Below are 10,735 nucleotides of genomic sequence, written 5' to 3' on the forward strand. Positions count from 1 at the left end.
TCCAATGAAACAGTCAGGAACTTGGGAGTGATCTTCGATCCTGATTTATCCTTTAATTCTCACTTAAAACAAATTTTCCAGGACAGCCTTTTTTCACTTGCGTAATATCTCCAAAATCAGACATGTCCTTTCTCAAAAGGATGCAGAAAAACTAATCCACGCCTTTGTTACATCCAGACTGGATTATTGTAATTCCTTATTATCAGGCTCCAGCAGTAAGTCGTTAAAGACTCTGCAGCTTGTCCAAAATGCTGCAGCACGTGTCCTGACAAGAACCAAGAAAAGAGAGCACATTTCTCCTGTATTAGCTTCGCTACACTGGCTTCCGGTTAAATCTAGAATAGAATTTAAAATTCTCCTCCTCACCTTCAAGGCCCTTAACAATATGGCACCATTATATCTTAAAGAGCTGTTAGTACCTTATCAACCCACTAGAGCACTGCGCTCCCAGAATTCAGGCTTACTTGTCGTCCCTAAAGTCTCTAAAAGTAGAGTAGGAGCCAGAGCTTTCAGCTATCAAGCTCCTCTCCTGTGAAATCATCTCCCACTTTCAGTTCGGGAGGCAGACACCATCTGTACGTTTAAGAGTAGGCTTAAAACCTTCCTTTTTGATAAAGCTTATAGTTAGAGCTGGTCCAGGCTTGTCCTAGACCTGCTCTTAGTTAGGCTGCTATAGGTTTAGAAGGTCGGGGGACACATGACACACGGAGCTTCTCTTTCCAGCTTCTCCTTCCTCTTCTCAATCTTTATCACATCAAAGTAATTCATATCCCATCAATACATGTTACTGACTTGACTTCTTCCCCGGAGTCCCTTTGCCTTATCGTCCGCAGATCCAGGGCCGCGGCTGTGGCCACATCATGGATTAGGATCTGTGGATCACGTATCAGAGGTCGTAATGGTGGATCCAGTATGGCGGATTCTGCATCGTGCTGGCTGATCGTGATAATAAAGGCAGATCCTTTATCGTGTTGGCATCAGATACTGGTAGTGGACCACGACCGAGGTGGCAGCTGATGATGGATCCTAATGGCGGCAGTGGACAATAACTGTGGACTATAGTGGCATCCGATCTTGATGGTGGATCATGATCTTGCTGGCTGCTGACCATGGACTATGATTGCAGCAGGACTGCTCGATACATAGTATTTCTCCTCAGACACTTGACCATTAATGACATTAATCCACCAATTCACTGACCTTCAGTTATACTTCAAAATGTTTACCCTAATCAATGCTGCTAAAACCCTTATCTTGCTAAAGTTCTCCTTTACACTTGACATCCATTGCACTTCTGTCCGTCCTGGGAGAGGGATCCCTCACATGTGGCTCTCTCTGAGGTTTCTACGTTCTTTTTTCCCTGTTAAAAGGGTTTTTAAGTAGTTTTTCCTTACTCTTGTTGAGGGTTAAGGGCAGAGGATGTCACACCATGTTAAAGCCCTATGAGACAAATTGTGATTTGTGAATATGGGCTATACAAATAAAATTTGATTGATTGATTGATTGATTAATTGTTACTAAATTTACATGTGCATTTTTAGTATGGCTTCTCCACCTCAGTGGCCAAGATCGTGTTTATTTCGACAAAACACTGTGTTTCAGTGGAATGACTTGGTGCCGATTAACAATGTATGATGGTAACAGATAAAAATCTACCAAGTCGTTAATGTTCAGACATTGCAATCTTGTACTCTGTTTTGTCACGGAGTACAGATGGTATTCAGAATGATAGTCAGCTTTATGTACATCCATCACAAAATACACAGCTGCATAATTTTGAATTAAAATAATGAGAAGTTCTCCAAACTCCATGGACTCATCATTTTTTGACACAAGGAAATTCCCTTTTTTATATGATGTACCTTTATACTGTATGTCTGTGGAAACACTAGTATTGTTTTCTGAAAAGCCAAATTCCCTCACTGCATGTTTAATTGCATCACTGTAAAGGTTGGGGTAAAAGGTACAACTGTCTTTGACTTGCAGAAGCTGGCTGCATCCTGGCCCAGCTGAAAGATATGCCTGAAACATCTGATGTCTCTCGGATAAAGTTAGGCAGATGTTTTTCAAGTTTTTCAAGTGCCTGGCACATCTCTTAAAGTAGCTGTGTTTACTTTCAAAACGCATCGTCCATACTCTGATCAAGGGGCCAAATTTCAAAGTTAGTTCTGGATAGTGCCGCATGAAATGGTGTTTTGGTTTTAGTGGACTCTCAGGAAATAAACACTTTCTTGATTCCAAGTATTCTTGGATTACAATGTCAAGATATGCTACCTGTGACAACGAAATCTTTTGCGCACAAATCATATCAACGATATCTTTAAGCTGGAGAGTTAACTGCCAGACATCATCTTCTGGATTTTGCACTTTGTCACCAATTAATACAGGCAGCAACCTTAACAAATTCCAATTTTGAATGGCTTGACCAGAAAGCTTGCCAACCTCAGAGTTGACAGCACATGGCTTTGTGAGAGCATCAGATCCTTTACTTGAACTGCTTGATGCGCCGGTTCAAAAGTGAATATGTAAGCCATTTTTTTCTCTTAATGAAATACTTCAAGTACAGTGCAACACCCTCAAATATGTCATGGCCTAAACAAGGTGGGAGACCAGGCTGGCAAACATGAAAAGATTTCAGCCTTTGACGTGTTGACTGTCTTCAGCTTGTAGATCATCAACAGCAGAATTGTAGCTTTCAGGGGTGCGCTGTGGACCACATACATTTGGATCATCACCATGAAACATTCTTTGCTTAATTTCACAGTACCTGCAAAAGTACTGAGAACGACTAAAGTTTTCAGTGAACCCACCAATGCTGTGTGAACTGTCGTGTTCTTTTTTCCTTAGGTAGAGATGGTAGAGTCGGTCTGGTTCAAAAAAGTATTTATTTAGAAGCAATGAACAGCTACTACATAGCTATGGGCACTCAACGTACAACCCCCAAGCCGCCTAATACCGACGGGGAAGTCAGAGTCGCCCCGAGCGGACGGTGGTGCAATATTATAATAATAGGTAGAACTTCAGCAGGAGGGGGAGTCACGTGGCTAGTGCACAGGCTGGTCCCAGCCTCAAGGCACTGGAATTCGCCAATGATGAGGAGCCGCTCCCAGTTTCGTCCCTCCTTTGACAGTAGCTGGGACAAATCTTCACATTCTGACAGTGTTTGGTTTGGTGTTTTATAACAAGCCTTGAATCGGCTGACAGCTTGTGAGCTTTCAGTATGGCATGCGCATTTTCTAGACAAAACAACGTCTTTCCTATCTGTCCTTCAGACCCTAGTGGCCGCTTGAATTCTTCCTAAGGGTATGTCACAGTTTTTTAAGAAAACAGTGCATTCATCTATGTGTGATTTTTGAAATAAAGCTAATGGAGTTTATGCTGTAATATAGTAAGTTAGGTATGAGAACAAGTTAAAGTACAGTTTATTGTCTGCCACAGATGTACAGTCTTCTCAAACAGGCATTATCAGACAGGTGCAAGACTGAACTGCGATGTGACGCACACACCCACACACAACAATCAACTTCAGATTAAAACCAGCCAGCAAACGGGCTACTATCAGTCACTATGTGAAGGCCGCACATTTTCCCACCTATTCAGATTCAGCCCAAACTGCCCCTGCCCCTGCCCCCACCCCTGTCTAACATACTGCACTTGTTTAGTTCAGTTTCATTGCCATCTTCACAGACACATATTCAAAAGAAAAACATAGATTTTAGTCTTAACAATATTCAAAGGAAAACATAGATTTTAGTCTTAACAGAACCCAAATTATCGCCAGCAATACAATACAGAGCCCCTTTGACCGTTTCACGACCTATTTTTATTCCATTTTCCTCCAAATCTTTTAAATCCACTAACATCTCTGAGAAAACCTTAGCATTTCCAAATTTTTTTAGGTCATTTCTCTCCACACAATAATACAAGGGACATGTGATCAGTATTGGACCGCACATGAGCAGGTAAATTTGCCACAGAAAGATAGACTGCAACAACTTTGTGTTTTTTCTTAGCAGAGCCGAGGGGATTGACCATTTCAAAAGCATCCTGGTACAGAATAAGCTTTAGACATCCTGGATTTTCAATGAAGGCTCTGTGAACTAATAAAATCAAAAGGTCCACATGCTTTGGACTCCTGCATTTTTTCAATTTCAAAGATCATAGGAAATGTGGCTTTGAAGTTGCTACACATGTAACCATAAGTTATCAGATCACGTAATCAGTTGTCCTCCAAAATCAACAGAGCTAGACACACGTTTCGATTATTCAAAACATATTAAACATTGCGTTTGGATATTTTTCAACCTACATCTCTGTTGATCTGGGATTATTGTATGACATGGAAGATACAACCTTGTCCAATTATCTGAAGAATTTTCCAGGTGGGTTACAGCTACTTCTCCAGATGTGTCAAGTCTTTTTGTGTGGAGCTCAGTGCAAGGCATGCATAATATTTCACCCTATTTCCAACACAAATCATTTTATTAGGGGCCCGAGCACTGACGGTGCTGTTTTGGCATGTCTTACACTAGTACTTCTCCTCCTCCATTGACCACAACCATGTAAAACTTCGTGAGAAGGGCCTCAAGACATTGATGATGAAGTCTTTTGAAAACTGTGAGCTTTCTTCTAACACCTTGTTCGTTCAACAGACTTGATCACCTGGATTTCATTTGCAGGCTCTTGATAATATGTCTTTACTCGAACACTGTGCAGGAAAGTAGCCAGAGTCATTGTGAATAAAAAACAGTACTTTCACTAACCTTAACCAAACAGTAGTTGCCATGTTCACATAATGTAATAAAACTTGATGTCGTTTAAAATTACAAAATAATGTTTAATGTGATAAAGAACTTTGCGGAGCCATCCAATGTCATCATTCTTATGTGGTCATAGGATTCAGAAGTCACTACATGCAGTCAACAGGTTGATGCTCACTGTTTTTTTCCCTCTTTTGTAGAGATGGTTGGCCGCCCCATCTCACCCATCGCCATCTTGGCGAGTAATTGGTCTGTGACTAAGGCCACTAAGAGGAAGGCCACCCACTGAAGATGAGCCCCAACTGAAGAGGCAGAGGGGTGGAAAGGGCACTGATGCCAACACCAACCCTGGTCAATCAACCGTGGAGTCAGTAATCGAGGACAAAAGCTCCAGTGACGAGAGCACGGTGTTATCAGGCCACACCAGCAGAGGTGACTTACTTTTAAAGAAAATGTGCTGCTGTTTGCATGGAAGCAATATGATCATGTTAAAATGGGGATGGTGTTGACTCCAGTTGGGAGGTATTTCAGTTTTCTTTTTGTGATGTTGTTCACGGTGTTTGAAAACTGGCTTGTCCAACTTAAAGGAATAATTCTACATTTGAGAAATATAATTATTTACTTTCTTCCTGAGGATTAGATGTAATATTGACACAGATTAAACAACCAGATATGATATGTAAATGAAATGATTCAAACAACTACTTATCTTTCAGAGCTTTCAGCCGACTGTTAGGCAGATGGATTTTACTTAGTTGTCATGAAGCTATCTGATGGTTTTCGCTCCACTGAGCTATTTCCACAACATCTGAAAGACTCCATATGTTGAAATGTGGTGGTTGAAAGCGTTAGAAATATGAAAAAGTGGATCATGAGTTAATATATCAAAATGTCAGTCCTGGAAAAAGAATATTAAGTAGAGGTAGTGATGCCATCTTTTTTTTCACAACTATATTAAACCATGTGTCTGTGTCTGTGTTCATTGGTGCAGCTGACTTCGAGGCCAAGTACTTGGAGCTTAAAAACTTGGTCAAGGAGGCTATGGCTCAGTTTATGCGGCCACAGAAGGTCTGATGATTTACCAGTAAGTACATAATATGATGTGATAAAATAATTGAATGTAATATTCTCACATCAAACATAAATACTGTGACTTCATCCCTTGGAATAACCAAAGTGCTCATGATCTGTCCTGTAGGTGGCGATAAAACACATCCCCAACTCGGCTGTGCGCTGTCAAAAAGTGGTGAGTGATCTGTTGTCTCATCACCAACTGTTGAAATCATTCTTTAACTTTTATGTTTTTGTTGTTACTTGTTGTTGATGAGATAAACACACATATTTTCCCTTTAGATGTTAAATGGGAGGGCATGCAGGATTCCCAGGGAGGTGCTGCTCATGCACAAAGCCGCAGGCGAACCAGTGACTGTGGGAAAATCTGCAGCCGTGTCGATACTGGACTTGGTACGATCTGGACCAAGAGGTTCTTCTGGTCATGGAGAGGCCAGTCCCCTCTATGGAACTGCTGCGCTTCATGGATGAGAACTGTGGTCTGATTGCCGAGGACGTTGCAAAGGTACTGGAGCTTTATTCTTAGTGTGAGCTGTTTCCCAGACTACTACTGAAAAGGTCATTCATTTGAATATCATCAGTTTCAGTGGAGAGTGTTTGGCTGCTATCACACCCATATTTCATTTGGGTCCAATCACAACTAACATTTTAAATTTCAAAATTAAATTATTTGAGATTCAGTCTTTAGAAACCTTCCCTTTATTGAGGGCTCTTGAGTTTTAATTAATGGGATATATATTGGTCTGAAACATTGAGAAAACTATTTCAGCACAAATTCCTTTTTGAAGTTTTCTGCAGATCACATACTATGATTAAAAGCTACACAACAGCCATAAATAGACCTTGTGTCAAGTCCGTTTTTACAATTGCTCATCCCAGAAATAAGAAAGGCCTTTGGACCTCAGCTTAGTCCTCAAAGTGCTCAGAAGAAAATGGAAATTTGTGTGCTCTGGTTGAAAGATCCAGAGCAGCTACAACATAGACTGTTTTTCAGTCCCACCCAGAGTCCCTTCTTCACCACTCTAACTCATTTGTGACTCTTTATCTCTTTCTCAGATCATCATGAAGCAGCTGGTGGATGCTGCCATCGATATACAAGCCAAGGGCGTCTTCCACCGAGATATTAAAGCAGAGAACATCCTCATTGAGTTCAGCTCCGATGGCCTTCGAGTTCGGCTCATTGATTTTGGATGTGGCTGCATTTGGAAGAAAAACATTTACAGCCAATTCACTGGTACGGCCAACCTGTCTTGTTATCCTGCTTTTCATTCATCTGACTGTTAAATCTCTGCCTGTTCCTCATCCTTTGCTTTTTTCTGTCTCCTTCTATCTGACATATTGTAGGAACACTAGCACACGTTCCTCCAGAGTTTCAAATCAACTGGCAATACATGGCCGGCCCCACGACAGTCTGGCAGTTGGCATCATTGCTATTTGAAATGCTGGATGGATTCAGGCGGTTCCACACCACAGGGTTCCTCAGAAATGAACTCCGAATCAGCTCTGTGTGGTCCAAAGGTGAGACAACGCTGGTTTCAATGTGCAGTTATTATGTTCCTTCCATGTTACAGTCGATCCCTGTAGATTCAAGCCTCATCGTTTCTTTGTCGTCTGTCCTCTCGCCTCACAGACTGCCAAGACTTCTTGGGAAAGTGTTTGGCTTTAGAGCCTGAGGACCGTGCCACTCTGGAGGAAATGCAGCAGCACCCCTGTGTATATATGTATGTACATCATGTTATCGATTTATTTTCATTAAATATTTAAACCTCCTCCTTGTCTCCACTTCCTGGTTTCATATGGTATCCTCTGTCTGAGGCTGTATCCTCCAAAGGAGGTAAGTTCACCGTGAATCAGAGAATTTGCAAGAGAAATGAGAGGAACAAGCATCAGGATCCAAGTCTCTCAAAAAGTTTAGGTTAAACACAGATGTCATAAATTCAGAGTGTTCCTGACCTGCTCCTGACAGAGTCCCTGGCTGGGCTCGGAGCAGAAGGAGCACGGACACTGTGTTTGGGTCCTCACAAACCCTGCGGCCCTGGACCATGTTGCGATGGAAATAGCTTCTGTACAGTTAAACTCCTCCATCACTGTAGATCCATGGCGCTGAGCACAGTGCAGTTCTGACTGCACTGACTGGTGAAAAAATGAAATCCAATATTTTTGAAAGAACATCTATAGGCAAACTCTATAATAAGGGGGAAAGCTAGAATTCTTGAATTGATGAGGTTATGGGTCAAAGCTCTGCAAACTTTCAATTTTTCTGTTTCCAAAAAGTAAAGACTATATATGTATGTTTCTGTTTTGAATCATCGATACATTTATTTATTTAAATTTCTGCAGGTTTCAACAAGTTAAATATAAAACTTGTCAGGACCATAATGAATGCAATTTAACACGAATGTCAAGTACAACAGATAAGCAGGAATATCAGAGTCCCACAATCACTTTCATTTCCCCATAATTGAAGATGGCCGAGTAGAGAATAACCATGGAAACACCACGCTATCTCTCAAACTACAGGCAGAGATTGTATGTATTCATAGCTGTTCCCACAGCCAAGCTGAGTGTACTGACCAGGGTGTTTGTACTTATCAGGTATTAGTTCCACATTGGTCTTGTTTGTAGTTTTACTACAGTGCACTGCCATTGAGAAAGAACTATAACACACAGAGACATCAAAAACTGTGCATCCCGCCAAAATAAAATTTGATTGAAAATGTATTTAAAGAAATGAAGCTTGATGTCAGTAGCATTAAATTAACATTAACATAATTTGTACCCACTTGAACATATTTAAGACTTTTAAAGACCTGGAATTCAAATGATTGTATTTTAGACACCAACCCTATCAGTACCATGTGTGTGTTTTAACTGTTCAGGCTGTTCTCATCAAAATTCCGTAGGAAATGCTACGAAAAGTAATGCATTAGAATTCGTATGAATTCCACGTAATCGTGAGTCAGGAGCCTGGGGACACGTGACCTATGCGCTTCTCTCTCTTCGTGAAAACAAAAAACATGGCGGACATTCATTTTATTCTTTATGGGAAATTAAATATTTTCATCGTTTAAATGTGTTTTTGATCAACTTTGAAGCAGAACATTTTATATTTATTTTCATAATCTTCTTTCAGATGGTTTGTATGATATTTTGTTGTTAGTTTTCTTTTATCGGATTTATTTTGTTGTTATGGTTGTTGCTATGGACGCTTCCCTCGCTGCCACCATAGGCCGGCACTCACATATAAGGCAACCACAGTTTAAAACTCCCAAACCGGGACCATTGTGTTATCGATGCGCATGCCGTTGACGGGTACTTTGTTATGGAATGAGTGGAGCTCTTTGAAAAACTTCTCCTTAGCATTACAGCTAACCGCTAGCATGGGCGTGTTGGTCTGTTCAGCCTCAAGGCCATTGGCTAGCAACGGGCATGAAAATGAGTGATTGACAGGCTTGCCTGCCAACTAGTATCACACTGACAGGTCCTGTCAGAGAGAGATGCAAGCTCATAGGCTAGCCATAGCCGTGACAACGGAACATCACATGGTGTTTTGTTTACTTTTTTTTAATAGGGTTACGTAACTAAAAGAACGCCAGAACCTGCTAACCCCCCATGTAAGCGCTGGAAACATATGTAATGCTATATGTAATTGTTGTTTTGATTCTGATTGAAACCGGGGAAATTAGGTAGTGAAATTTGAAAACATTTTAGTGTTTTATAGATATCTAGATCAGTAAACCGGGACGTCTGGTCATTGTACTGCCGAAATTTCCGCCTGGAGGTTTTCTTCTGACTACCGAGTCAGGATGCCGAATGGCTGAAAACAGCAGAGAATGGTACAACCGTCCCAGAAGAAGAGAGGGGAGAGCTGGGATAAGGCACAACGGGACTTAGCTAAAGAGGAGACAATGTGAGAGCAAACAAAGTGTATATTTTTATTCTGCAAATTAGCAATGATTCCCATCTACTATTCAAAACGATAGTACAGATTTTACTTCGTCAAAATGTCGCGGGATGGCGCTGTAGATGTTGTGTGGGGTCAACTCTACCGACTGAGAATGCAAACGAGTGAGAATGCGTAATTCGCCCAGAGGTCACTCATAATAGAAAAGTAAGTAAATCGTTTATCTTACCTTACTACTAATTATACTTAAAGCAAAACTCAGTTCTTAGAAAATGATTAATCAATACGACAGTCTGCATGTATTTGATTATTCAAATTCTATTTATTTCTCTGTGACGGTGGTTTGAAGACCAACGTTAGTCAGTTGTAACTGCTAAAGCTAACTGTACACACTAAGCTAACACATAAAGTAACATTAAAATAACCCCAGATCGTTTTCAAGTAAGATAAGGTGTCACGTCCAACAAGAGACAACAGTTATATTCAGTAATGCTATATGATGGTATCATATACAGTCTGATAGCATAAAAGTTGCCAATACAGTCAATTCAGATAGCTTACACTATTTCTGCCAGATTTCTAGAGCATAAAAAACCCAAGACATCAAAAGTTGAGTAATCTTAGTTCTATATCAGTCCAGAACTGCTAATATCAGGACACATCTATAATATATAAATATATTTTTTTAATGTGATTTTAGTTTAATGACACAACATCTGTGGGAACAACTGACCTCCATTCAAAGTTCAGGCCACACATTTTGTTGTATTGACTAGCAGAAGTAATATGTCTGCAAAGTCCAGGAAGAATCTTAGAGTCAAGGATTCTCACACAGGGATGTTCTTATACTTGTTAAGTAACTATGTACAGGTAGAATGGCTGTCCTCGATCTAAAAGATACTCAATAATAATAATAATAATAATGATGATAATAATCAACAAATGTGGAAAAATATGTTCTCCATATGCAATTGTCACTTATCAGAAAATGCTTAAAGTT

General features: G+C 40.5%; 1 pseudogene; it reads left to right on the forward strand.

The window, feature by feature from the left end:
* Positions 1 to 5,791: 5,791 nt before the first annotated feature.
* On the forward strand, positions 5,792 to 7,938 carry LOC117756566 (annotated as a pseudogene).
* Positions 7,939 to 10,735: the final 2,797 nt, after the last annotated feature.

Source organism: Hippoglossus hippoglossus, chromosome 22, assembly GCF_009819705.1.
Source record: "Hippoglossus hippoglossus isolate fHipHip1 chromosome 22, fHipHip1.pri, whole genome shotgun sequence".
In the NCBI taxonomy this organism is placed as follows: Eukaryota; Metazoa; Chordata; class Actinopteri; order Pleuronectiformes; family Pleuronectidae; genus Hippoglossus; species Hippoglossus hippoglossus.